Consider the following 14,023-nt stretch of genomic DNA (forward strand, 5'->3'; position numbering starts at 1 on the left):
TATATATTAAAGTGCGTAAAACTAAATTACGAGACTATCTAAACGCTTTCTTTATAACCGGACGTTGAGCACAGTGACATAAGCAAGTGGATCATTACAACACGGTCGGCCGAAGTGGCCGAGCGGTTCTAGGCGCTACAGTCTGGAACCGCGGGACCGCTACGGTCGCAGGTTCGAATCCTGCCTCGGGCATGGATGTGCGTGATGTCCTTAGGTTAGTTAGGTTTAAGTAGTTCTAAGTTCTAGGGGACTGATGACCACAGCAGTTAAGTCCCACAGTGCTCAGAGCCATTTGAACCATTTGAACAACATGTTGACTGCACAACAGTAGCAGAATTAACTGACGACTAACTCACTGACGCTGCAGCTCTAACAGCTGATTAGAACGAGAACGATGATGACAACAACGAAAATAATAAACATATGGCTCGAGTACCACATGCAGATGTCCAGATGCTAATAAGCCATTTGATGTAGCCACTCTATACATCAAACATCTCTCTACATCTACGTTTACCCCAATAGAAATTTTGTAGAATTGGAAATGGCGGAACATTGTGGCAAAATCAAAGTTTTTTTCTGCTAAGCAAAAGAACATTACATATATTTTTCGTCCTCCTCAAGAGAAGACACATTTTTACTATTACTGTAATAAGGTATGTACAGATCTTAAACTTACACTCCCAGTAACCGTATCTTACTGCACGATACAGACGTGTTTTACAGTACAGGCACTACTGCACATTACACTATCGTGCAAGATTTTTTTTAGTGTGTGGACGTTTCCTTTTTGTTTTGTTACTGTTTTAACATGGAACAGTTCTTGAGACTGTATTTCCAGTTGAACAACAAGGTTGTGCTGCACTGTATTGTGATGTTATGGGTCAATAAAAGTGTTCCTCTGATAATCCGACCTTTTTTAGCGTTCCGACCAAGCTCCTGGTCCCGTAGGGGGCAGACTAGCGAGGTTCTACTGCAGTAACTAACGCCAAGTATAAACCACTCTCCGTCATGCGCTGGACGGTTTCCAGAGAAGAATATTTAAAGATGCAGACAACTGTAGTTCCTTGTCGTGACGTAATTGACAGCAGTTGGAGGAATGTGTCTCAGCTTGTGATGCAGAAAGGCACAGGAAGGGCATGTGCTTCAAAACGAACCGGTTAGGTCCGCTGCATTGACGACTGTGCAACTTGAAACGGAGCCAGCTGCCGGCAGGAAGGTCGTTCCTAAATTAGCGCTCGACTGGGTAAACATGTGACGGCAGAGCAGCGCCGGCTCCGCCGCACATGGAAGACAAACATCAGGGTCCGCAGGGAACGGAAGGTCGTGTGACTCAAGAGCAGCGCTGTCTAGGCGCAGGTCGATACCCGCTTGCGAAACCTGCCAGCTGCATCGGCCCGCTGAAAGCTCCTATTCTAGCGCTTGCTTTGTTCAGGTGCGAGGCAGCAGCCGTCCATTGTGCGTCGCTCTCGCTATTGTAACCTCCCACCCCCCTCCAGTATAGGCCCATCCATCCACCTAACAATAACGCAAGTTATTCACCGCTAATGCTTCTGCCTCCATTCCCATAACAGAGGATAGTCGGAGGGTGAGGAAGGGGGGGGGGGGGGTGACGGGAAGGGCACTGTTACAGAACGATATCACATTTAACTGTCTCCCACATATCCATGTCCAATTATGAAACATGTGGGATGGGTAATGTTAGAAAGTGTAAATTGTATGGGACTGAATACCCTGACCGAAACCTCTCCATTTAGACTCGTTAATTTCACTGTTGCGTCAAATGTCAACCCATGCACCAGAGAATACAACGGGTCTGATATATTATATACAGTTAACAGTGGTTTTTTGCTCATGAAGCTTGCTTGCTACACTGTAACGTAACGGCAAGCAGCCGCGGCATGCGCTATCCCCTGACAGCCGACTCAGTCAGAAGGTTCCGTACATCGCCGGTAGATGGCACTGGCTGTGACTCCCGAGGCGTACCGCATCGCGTGATGAGGTCTGGGCTGCGGACAAATTCCACGAATGATATATATATTATTTAATATGAACCGCTAATGGCTGCCGTTGAACATATAGTGTATTTAAGACAAAGCTAATACTAGGCAACATTCCCAAGCAACTTAAATTTGTTTTCCTAACAGGGCTTTTTGTGTCTTCGTCATATGTCGATAAAAATAAGATTATGTATTACACATCTTCAGTGTAATAATAAGCTAAACGGAATCTAAGACATTAATGAGAAGGACAATATAATTATGTTAGAAACTATGTGAGAACTACTTTGTGGTGCTAAATTTAACAGGGATACTGTCTGTACGTCATACGTGATTAAATTACGGTATTTGTTTTTGTTTTTCATTATTATTTCTGTAAACCGAATACCATCAATTGTTTGAAGACCGGGAGTGCCAAGTTCAAAACGGTATTTTGCAACTGAGTAAATGTAAAGTAAACTGACGCAAGCAACCGAAGACTTGCCATGTTATTAGAAACCAGGCTATTTAAAAGGAAATTTAAAAAGATATGAAGAGAAATAGAATTGACAGTCAGTTAATTATTTCCTTTCCCTTTAAGTGTAAAAAAATTTGGTGGTCTGTATCGAATTAATCATTTCATAAGGTTTAATTATACAGCTATGTAGTTACAAATTATGTTTTAACATTTAATTTTTAAAAAAACTGTGAAAAACAATGTTTTTCTTGTTTCTTACCTCTACATGTTTTTGACTACTGCACGTCATGTTCTTTGCATGGTTTACTTATTTCTGTAAAATATTATACAGACTTTTAGTTGGTTTTTCTCTGTAGGCCTAAAACTACAAAGCGTGCTTCTGTTTTATTGCCACCGCTCACACGAAGCTGCATTAATTTAAATATTGAATTTTAAAAGATCGTCTGTTGTAATGACTTCACAGCACATCTTCTGCAAAGTAGTCGGAAAAACGGATGTTTCTTCGTCCCAGTCAAAATTAAAGCAGCTTCATGTGCGCATCCGCAACAAAATAGATGCCGGTTTTATAGCTTTAAGCCTAAAAGTGAAAATTACCCAACCGTTTATAAAATATTTTACTGAAATTAAACAAAGCACATATAAGATGACATAGAGGTGTCGAAACATGTTTAACTAGATAACTATGAAGAAGACCGACACTGTACTATATAAAAGGTGGGGCTTTTGGAAAACCAAATGTCATTCGCAAACAATCAAAGAATGGGGACAGGAGCTTCAAATCTCAGCTAAACGAATACGTTTTAACATAGAATTCTTTTGAGAAACAGTCTGTACAACTTGAATATTGTTTCACAGCATGATTTTGCGGCACTTGTTAAAGACGAAGGACACCCACTGTATAGTGTATCATTCACATTTACACGGCAAACAAATCCTTCGTTATCGTATGTTGCATACTCAAAGAACCGAGCGAGGTGGCGCAGTGGTTCGCACACTGCACTCGCATTCGGGAGGACGACGGTTCAAACCAGCGTCCAGCCATCCTGATTTAGGTTTTCTGTGATGTACCTAAATCGCTTCAGGTGAATGCCGGGATGGTTCCTGCGAAAGAGCACGGTCGACTTCCCTTCCCGTCTTTCCCTAATCTGATGGGACCAATGACCTCGCTTTTTGATCCCGTCCCCCGAATCAACCAACAAACCAACCAACCATACTCAAAGACTTTTGAAAAACTAGACGCTACAACTGCGTGAAGACTGTTGCATTGCGAAAAACTAAGCACAGATAAAAAGAAGTGTAATAAAGACATTGGATTACTGCAAAACTGTAGAAGTTACTTCGTATAATATTGTGTAAAGAACCTATGATTTAAACTACGAGATTCACAGAATTACCGTACCGTAGTAGCAATTGCTTGCAGTTATTCGTTGGTGCCCCGATTAATGTCTATTAGGAGACTCTGTTATAGACTTATAACATCTTAGCACACAACTATGAAGGAAGAAAAGAAATGAAACGAGCCTGATATTTAAGGTTTTTAATGCATCGTATCGCGTTTCGATGCTTTCATCTTCAGACATAAACAATGAAAGAATTTTTTTTTTAATCAGCTTTTTTTCCACTACACTGTCGTAGTTCAAACCCATGTTCACTGTCTCCGTGAATTTTATAAAGGATAAAAATGCTCTTTTAGTCATAGCTGACAGCATATATATCTTTTTGTAAAAACAAAACTTCGTTTATATTAGCCTAGATCTAGGCATAGATGCACGTGTGTCTAGACAGGAGCCAAGCGCGTCTTTGAACGTTTTTTCCGGATAAGAAATGAAACCATACAGATTGCGGTGATGGAAGGTTAAGTACACAAAACACAGAAAAGAACAGGGTAAATAGTCCACAGTCTGTAGATGGAGTATTTGCTGGGAAACTATAAGTGGGAAACATTGACTAGTTACTAGTTACAGTTTCTTATTGTCGTTCATTATTAACTGAAATGAACAGTCACGAACGCGACCAATGTACAACATAATGATGTAATTGTTACGTAACGGCTCTGGAGCAGCTGAGGCTCGTCCCTTGTTTTTACGGTTCTAGTGTCGTATGTAACATGGTAATTTTAAACCCCCCTCCCCCCCTCTCCTTCTCCATAGTGGTCGTAGTCCATGTCAAAGCTTTTTCTCCCCTGTGTCCCACTGTGGGTCGTTTTATTTTCCGCTAGCGTTGCGACTTCCGCCTGGGAGGTGCCGTTTGTGGAGAAGCGTCGGGTTTGAAGGGTGAGGGGACGACGAGGACGATGGAGAGCGGGAGACACAGAAACAGAGAGAGACAGTGATAGAGAGGGAGAGAGCGAGAGAGACGACTCCAAGCCCCGCCTCCGTCGCGAGGTTTAGCAAGATTGCGGCGGCGTTGACGCAATGGGGCCAAGGACTGGCTGTGGACATGGGGAGTTGACACCACCAAAGTCGGACTGAGCTGCCGTGCCGTGCGGTAAGCACCATAACGACTCGCCCGTTGGCTAATCGATGTTGTTCGCCGCCCCCTCCGTAAACTGGTTTCATATCTTATCCATTAATCGGCTGTCACTGAGCGCTGTCGAGACACGATACAGAACCGGTCTTCATTTTGATTCACTTTAGTTATTTCTGCTACATCAGTAAACCAATTAACTACATATCGTGCAGTGTGTCCATGCAAGTCTGGAACTCGTCCGCGTCGATAGTTGCGCGGTCAACGTGGCGGATTGCAGACCAATGGGGCCTGGGTTCGGATCCCTGCCGGGTTGGAGATTTCCACCGCTCGGGGACTAGGTGATGCACTGTTCGTCATAACTGAAATACCGCCATTGAGATTGCAATAAGGAAAGGACTTTCGAAACGCCGAATAACTATAGCAAAACAAAACGTATTACAAGCACAGCCTTGAAACACGTATATTACTGATTTATTGACTTGCACTACTGGTTTCATATTCATGCCGCATGGGTAGGGGTGCCATTGCCATCCGCCTTGATATATTGGAACCGTCACTATTATGGACCTTCTTGTGCTGACGTACCGACAACACCCAATTTTCTCCCGATTTTGCGAAATGTCACGAGCTTGGCTCCAGTACTGAAGTAATGCCACTATTAGCGCAACGTGTAAATGCAGCCTTGATTTTTAGAAGATGTTGAAGAACGATGGCTTCACTTTCTTAAGGAATCCGAAAATCCTGCTCGCAACTGCCAAAATTAAGCGAGTATTTGTTTTCTATTTCCCCACACAACGCCATTGTGAAAAGAGTACTTTTCGCTGATGTCGGCCCACTGGGCTGATGAAAGAAATCAACTGCTGCCAGAGAATGTGAAATCAATCTCTCAGAGCCTATTTAAGTACAAGTTGACTTGTGTGAATTATTATAAATGTCTAAAAGGGAAAAAAGGTGAAATCTCCCGAAAGATATAGTGTACAAATACTTCGGCCGCAACAAGTAATTGTGTTCTAAATAAAAAGTAATTACATTAAATAAACTTTTTACTTTATTTCTACACCCCCATTCAGAGTGTCCTGACGAAGTCCCAGATACATACGGCAACCATACCCGGGGATCCATTTTCAGATGTAACACATAACCTTACATCACAGGAACAATTGCTCAAGAGTTAGAGTCTGCCAAGAACAACAAAAATAAAGAGGCAAAAACCGAATCATCCTACAACGATGGATGCTTAAGCCCGAGCTGCGTGGCGTAAATAAAAAACGGCATGACAGTATTGTTTGTTGTACACATTACATTCCTGGAAAAATCACATTGGTAATTGTTAAATATGGATTTATTTGTCGAAAAATCAGTGCAATATTTTCAATTACTGATGATATTGAAAAGAGCGAGCAATTTCCTGTGTACTCAGTTATCGTAACGTGTACATCTTCTGGGATCTGTTCTTATTATTTTTCATTTATTTTTTATTTACTGGCAGTTAGTGCTTATTTTTGTAGCGTCATTGAGAGTTTACAGAGAAAATGCAATTCAGTGAAAGTCTCGTTGCATTTAGATCATGCTCATTCCCTGTCTCTTTTCAAGAAAATTTTACAATAGCAGTCTTAACTTATTCTTCTTTCACCATATAGCACAGTCAGTAAGAAAATCATAGATACATTCAAAAAATCCAATATCACCACAAAATCTCTAAGCTGTATAACTTAATACGAGTGATAACAATACAGTAAATCTCGGCCTCATATGTGCTACCACTCAGTTAAATCTTGTTTCCATATCTTGAACCAATGGTAAAACATCACAAGCATCCACATGATGTAACGCACTCTACGAATTTGGTTAGTGTGCATAACAGTGTTCTCTCAATTACAGTCCTCACGAATTATTATAACGGACGTTTAGTGACGATGGGGGATAGTCAGGAGGAGGAGAAAGGGGGGGGGGGGGGCGAAGGGGCACTGTGTAACATAATTAAACCAGTCTGCAGCACTACTGTAACAAGCTAATGAGTCTGCGATTCACACAGGTTCACTGTAGAAACCAGCATCTGGCATAAACGACGCCTCCAGAGATACAACAGCTCCACCTTTTCCTTCTCATTCCAACAGTCCATTACGGTTTGGAAATTAACCAGCAACTTTAGCTTACTTTGACAAACGGAAAAAAATTACGACTTTTTATATTTCATACATCTAATGACGAGTGAAGCACACTCGAAACGTGAAGAGTTAACGTAAATCACGCATTTTAACAAAATTTGGATGTAAATAACGCATTTCAGCAAAATTTTACTGATGATGTGACAGTAAATTTTATTTCACAAAATTATCACAATCGCTTTGTTAAACTAAGCAAAACTTCTTCAGCAAAACTTACATTTCCTTTTTTTGTGATGCCAGTGTTACATATTTCCAGCTATTCCCTAAATTATATACTGCTAAGTTGTCAGCAAGTTATCGAAAAATAATGTTTGATTTCGATAGATACAAGAAGATGAGCTGCAAAGCTCGTAATATCGTGACTTTGTCAATAAATTGTTATGCAGTCTGAAGAGACTGCTATTTCGTCAGGATACTGCACTCACACAATATCCACTTGGAATGGCATATGACAGTTAATGGTCAATGAAGAGTTTAAAGATTGTAAAAATACAAAACCTAATTTATAAAGACGGCAGTAACATAATTTAGTACTGATATTTGTTGACGGTTCAGAAATGGCTCTGGGCACTATGGGACTTAACATCCGAGGTCATCAGTCCCCTAGGCTTAGAACTATTAAAGGACATCACATACATCCATGCCCGAGACAGGATTCGAACCTGCGACCGTAGCGGTCTCACGGTTCCAGACTGAAATTTGTTGACGTTTGTACACTATTTTAGAAGACAGGAGAACGTAATGGAACCATTTCTTCTGGTTTGGGGTTAATGTTTCTGACATAACAAATAATTTAAGGAAGTATCATGCCTTTCCAACACCATTAAGACACGAAAGAGTATTGCGTAGGTGACATACTTCGGCGAAGGAGTATTAGGGGGCGCAGTAGGTGCTCATAACGCCGAAAAAAGACTATACCGAATTATTCTGGTCAAACTAAGAAAGAACACGGCGCCACTGAACTGATAAAAAAGTGGTGGAAGTTGACATGAATTGCTGCACACTTTTCTGTGGATTGACGAATACTGAGACAATACTTTTTGATGATTTACAGCTGCAATTCTTATATCTAATAACAATTTTAAAATGTTCATCCAACAATTTGAAAATGTTCTTCCGCTTCCGGCACTCTGAAAAACTACAGTTATAACCTAATGCCTTACAGCCCACAGCATCTGTATAAATGAGCTTCCTCTACATGTGCAATGATACTTCCACAGATTCTTGAGCGGAAAGCTGACGATGCTTTTATTGTCAAATGGATAGAAAAATGTGGCAAAGGATAATGAGGAATTGCTCATGATTTTGGAGTAGAAAACCACAAAATTCTGGTTATTTACCTGAACTTAAGCCGCAAGCAGAAAACATTTTATGTTTCTTCCAGGTCCACATCTCGTAGTTGGTAGTTACCACCTGTAGACATGTCGTTGCGTGTAAAGGAATCAGAGTAGATTATATATTCAATGAAATTAAACCTTAAAAATTAATAAAGCCTAGCATAATTATATGCAAATGGCAATAATGACGCAGACAAGAGAATAAAGCGCCATTAGATTTGACGCAGTTGTCTTCTTTCAAATCAAACTGTGGAATTTGTGCTCCCGGTATCAGTCTTGCGCTGGGATCTACACTGATTAAATAGGAACATATAGAATTAGAAACGAATGCTAAAAGTAGTAAAATAATTTACAGCAGTTGCCAAATACTGTTTCTTAATTTCTTGTCGTAGCCGTGACTCGGTGCTGTAGCAATGTACCGTAACATGCGAGTCATAGTTTTATATGCTGTGTATTCACATACATCAAGTCTGTACGAGCATTGCAGTCACAGATAGTGTAGTGGATATTTAAAAAACACGTATCACAGTTTCGCAGCTAATAACGTCTGTCGTAATGTCTACAGAAGCATGCAATCTACCGTCACGTCATCTGAAACCATGACTATTTTTCCTGTAACATTTTTTTTGTGATGCTCTTTAGGGCTAAAAGTGATGTTATTTCGAATGTGATTCCTAGAGCTGATTGTACATGGAATGTGTTATGCGTCGTAATTAGCTATAGTTCACGTAAATTGCTGTTAGGAATACGCCTGGTAGCTTTCTTTCGCCTTCAAGAGCATATACGCCAAACTTTTCAAGACAGTTGTGTCATAAGCCTTCCGAATAGTTTGAGGTAGTCATAAATTTAACATGGTTTGACCGTAGTCTCCAGCTAAACACTTCCCCAGCCCTCCCTCCCCTTATTTCTCCACATGTATACTTTCATAAGGCCAATCACTACACCACGGAATTTCAGGGAAATATTTTTCATGAAACAGAGGAAACGAAAGACTTCTTACCATCCTTGTTATGACCGTAGTATGAACTTCTACACTGTGTTGACGACTATAATGCAACCCTGAATTCCTGAAATATTTTCATTTTGCGTCCATGCGCGCGTGAAAGTATTACGTTGCATTTTACGTGAGATATGAACAGGTTTTCAACGGTACCGTTGAGCGCCCAGGCAAGGAAATATCAGCACGATCAAAACCAAATCAGTACACACAAATATATTTTAGAGCTTTATTTATATATTTCATGCGCCTGTCTCACTCATAGCGCAGTTAAACCGATATTGCGGAACAATTTTAGTTTTGCCGTAGCTGGAAAAATTACAGGCTGGAAGAAACGATGCTTTTAGTACTGCACTGAAACATCTTTCTGGTCAAGTAATACAATTACACGTCGCTTAGGACTGCGGAATGTTTTCCAGTTACACGGTTACACTTTTTTTAAGAGTTTTAAATAGAAATTGTACGCTATAAATGTTCACGTTCTCTTTGACTCTTTGGTCGAGTAATACAATTATAACTTGCTTAAGATTGCACATTTCTTTTAAACTGAAATTGCTTATAGTATGAGATAGAGAACACTAGAAAGGGCACGCAGTATCGATACTGAATAAAATAATCACTACTGCAGTCGTCATGCTGAATGTTAGCCAGATCTTTATAGTAATTTCCTAGGTACTCTCCTCTTGTAAGTGGTTACATCCCAAAACTTTAGTACAAGCTCACGCATTCAGATTTGAGTAGGTTGTTACCTGTAACGAACTCACCCAATTCTCACTGAAGTGACATTGTCACATTCATCCTATCCCCCTTCTTCAGCCTTATCTGAGAACTGTATGCCAAAGGCTCTATTTTACGGTTATGATCAGATTACTTTAATAATTTTGTGAATTATTTAAAAACTTTGGGTCGCACTGATGAGTGCTGTCACACTGAGAAATTAACTACGAGTAACGAACCCCGCATTTGTTGTTCTCAGCTGTTAACCTAACACCTATAATGAAAATGCAGAATGTACGAAAACCGTCTGTATGTCACGTATTTTCCTAGATATTTTTTCACTCTGTAATTTCACGTCGCTAAAAATCTTGACCGACTCATTACATAATGCCGTACATCATGTTTGGAAAAATAATTAATGGCACAATGTTCTACAAGAGACAGACATTGTTCCAACAGAATTCAACTCCCTGCCGACTCGCTACTCAAAAATAACTCCGATCGCGAGCAACAATATTGAAACACGACGCACTGTCGTGGGCAAAGATAATATTTTACCACTAGGCAATCCGCAGCTCGTGGTCGTGCGGTAGCGCTCTCGCTTGCCACGCCCGGGTTCCCGGGTTCGATTTCCGGCGGGGTCAGGGATTTTCTCTGCCTCGTGATGACTGGGTGTTGTTTGATGTTCTTAGGTTAGTTAGGTTTAAGTAGTTCTAAGTTCTAGGGGACTGATGACCATAGATGTTAAGTCCTATAGTGCTCAGAGCCATTTGAACCACTACGCAAAGTTCAACCAGCTGTGCTGCGCGACTACCGATGCATAACGATACATGCAGCGCAATCAAAAATGCAACAGGAGATGATACTTACGATGTGTGGATATAGGATCCTCAAACGTCTATGATGCTAGAATACGAGCAACAAAAGCGATATGCTTTGTTTTCACGCTTTTATGACCGATGATTTACCTAAAGCACAGAGACGTTATTCTTCACGAAATACAGTCACGTCATTAAAAAGAAAAATTAAAATATTGCTCCTTCGATTTAGTTCATATCACAAAAAAGTGCGGAAATGAAACGCTGAGAGTTGTTTTAGTGCGCTAGCTGAATGCGACGAAACGTGATCGAATTAGAACCTACTTTACATCTCTTTCGAACGAATGCCTTACTTGAGTATGTTTTTCGACGTAGAACTAGTCTTTATTTACACTGTCTAATGACAACGGAACTCAAGGAATCCAGTCTGCATCATAATCCAGTCGTCTCGTTCTCGCGAGCTTCACCTAAAAAAAGGAAAGAACAAACAACAACGCAGAGCGGAGAGAGAGAGAAGGAAATGCACGGGAAGGCGGGAGACGGTGCTGGCTCTGTTTACACGCTTGACATCGCTCTCGCTCTGTGCGCTCCACCTGCCGCGCGTCCCACCAATCCCTCATAAACGCCACATTTCAAAAGCGTCCTGGATTGGAATCGGGAAATCCATTACAACTGCGGGCCAAAACCTCATCATATCGGCGGAAATACCATAGCAGTTGTTATTCAACTGCAGAGTTAATTAGCATTAATCATACCCGGACGGGGAGGGAGAGGGCAATGGAGTAGGAAGGGAAGGGGGGAGCAGGCGGCACAAAGCAATGCGCAGAGGGGAAGGGGGAGTGAAGAGGAGCGAAGAGGACAGAGCGAGAGAGAGAGAGAGTGAGAGAGAGCGAAGGGGGGGGGGGGGGGAGACAGAGGAAGTGACAGCGGACGGTCGATGCAGGCCCGTGCGCGCGCACGGCCGCCTGCTGCGCCGTGTTTGGACCAACACATTGCACCGCCTCGTGTCCGAAATGAAACGAACCAGCAGCAAAAGCGCTGCTCGATATAATCCGGGCCGATCCATTAATCCGCGCCACGCAGCGGGCGCGCGAATTGGAGACGGGACTTCGAAACAAGGACAGAAGAAGTGTCCTCGCCAGGCCAGTGAACCCGAAGCTGACCTCATTTGCGTTACACAACTCGATTCAGGCACGAGAAAAGAGAGAACTAGACAGTTGGCTTTGTACACTACGCAGCGGATACACGCATTAGAGGACTGCTCGTAGGCTGTAAGGGAACGTAGTATCCATTGCTACATGCCACTGAACGTGGTAGAATTCTTTTGTGCAGAAATTATATTACGGAAAGTACGGCACTGTCTGGGGGGATAACGATCACTGTACTGTCCTGGGTTGTTTTCTACACGGACGTAAGGTATGTATCCGGTACCGAGATGTAGAAACAACAAAGGCGTCGACCTTGCGCATCCAGAGAATACCAACTAGGCGCAGAGTCGGATAAAGGGGGGAAGCAGACGGATTGAACACGTCGTGCGACCTCGCAGTGCGCTGGCCCCGCCCCTAGGCAATTCCGCTGAGCCCCGCCGCTCTCCCCTCCCCCCCTCCAAACCACTCGCCGCGGAATGAAAAAAGACCTGGGGCGCGGCGGGCCGAGCGCCTGTGACGTCAGCGGACGCGGCTTGGGCCGTGCGCGCAACAAGCGCCCAAGCGCCAGGTACTCTGCGTTGGTGCCGTGCGCAGTGGCATGGCGGCCATGATGGGACATCGGTCTGTGCCCGACTGGGCGCGCGGCGTTGCCACGTCGGCGGCGCTCGCGCGGTGCGGGCGCTGGTGCCACATGGTGCTGCAGCACCACCACCACCACTACCAGCGCTGGCCGGCGGCGCGCGTGCCTTGCCGCAGCGCTCCGCTGCCAACCTCGTATTGATCCCGCTGCGGCAGAACGGCACCACCGCAGATCGTGCAACACTGTACGCGCAAAAACCGTCGAGACCCATCCCGGCTCAGACCGTGGAGTTGAGTGCTATTACCGCGGCTTTAATTACCAGCCGTTGCGGGCGGTGGCGGAGAGGTTGGGGGGAGCGGGGTGGCAGCGGTGGCGATGCCATTTGCAGAATTGAGTCCTTCCGGCGGCGTGGTTGTTAAAAAAGGGGAATGCAGGCGCGGTACGTGGCATGTTAAGGTTTCTGTAAACTGGTTTACAGAATCCAATTCATAAAGCGGAACGAATGTTGCCTGTCGTCTCTCCCTCCGCCAGTCTCTAATTTGCTTGCTTGTCGTAATTGGGAAACCTGAGACTTATAATGAAATTCCTAGCAGCTTGCTGCAAACTTCGTACCATTTAGTTATATTATACTGCATTAATATATTCTTAAGTAACAGGCTGCACTTTCTAATTGAACAGCTTTCTATTCCACCCTACTTATACCATAGTACTTGTAACCAATTTCATTCTTTCATCAAGGGATAAAATGCTTCACCACACAATTCGCAAAATAACAAACAGTTTTCGCTTTATGTGTCATGATTTCCAGTGAAACTCGTACATGGTGAACTGTTAAGTGATATCAGACTTCATGTTCCGTGATGTCACTGAAAAAGCAGACACATCAGTATTCAGTCGCTACATGGATGATTGTGCTTCTCAGACAATTCTGACTAACTAGTAAAGCATAATTTTCTGATCTTTCATATCGGTGAATTGCTCCTTTTTTACTTAAAAGTTTACTTCTCGCCGAATGAGGCTCCTAGGAGTAATACAAATGTTTCGGTTAGCACCTATGTACACACACTATATCGCAGTTAAAGAATATATTCGGGAAAATGTAGATTTATTGAAATGCACAAAAGAAGCCACAGAAAGTATTTTACGCCGAGTGCAACTCATTTGCTCTGTTACGTCACGAACGTAGCTAATAACACCGATAATGTGTCTCACTCGCGTCGGCCAGGAAGAGTGCCTTTAAAAGTGATGAGTGCCTCTTTAAAGCAACACGCTAATTAATTAAGGCGGCGGCTATAAGCCTATTAGCAGGTCCGCATTGTGGGCGAGGCGCGG

Source organism: Schistocerca americana, chromosome 6 (genome assembly GCF_021461395.2).
Source record: "Schistocerca americana isolate TAMUIC-IGC-003095 chromosome 6, iqSchAmer2.1, whole genome shotgun sequence".
Taxonomy (NCBI): Eukaryota; Metazoa; Arthropoda; class Insecta; order Orthoptera; family Acrididae; genus Schistocerca; species Schistocerca americana.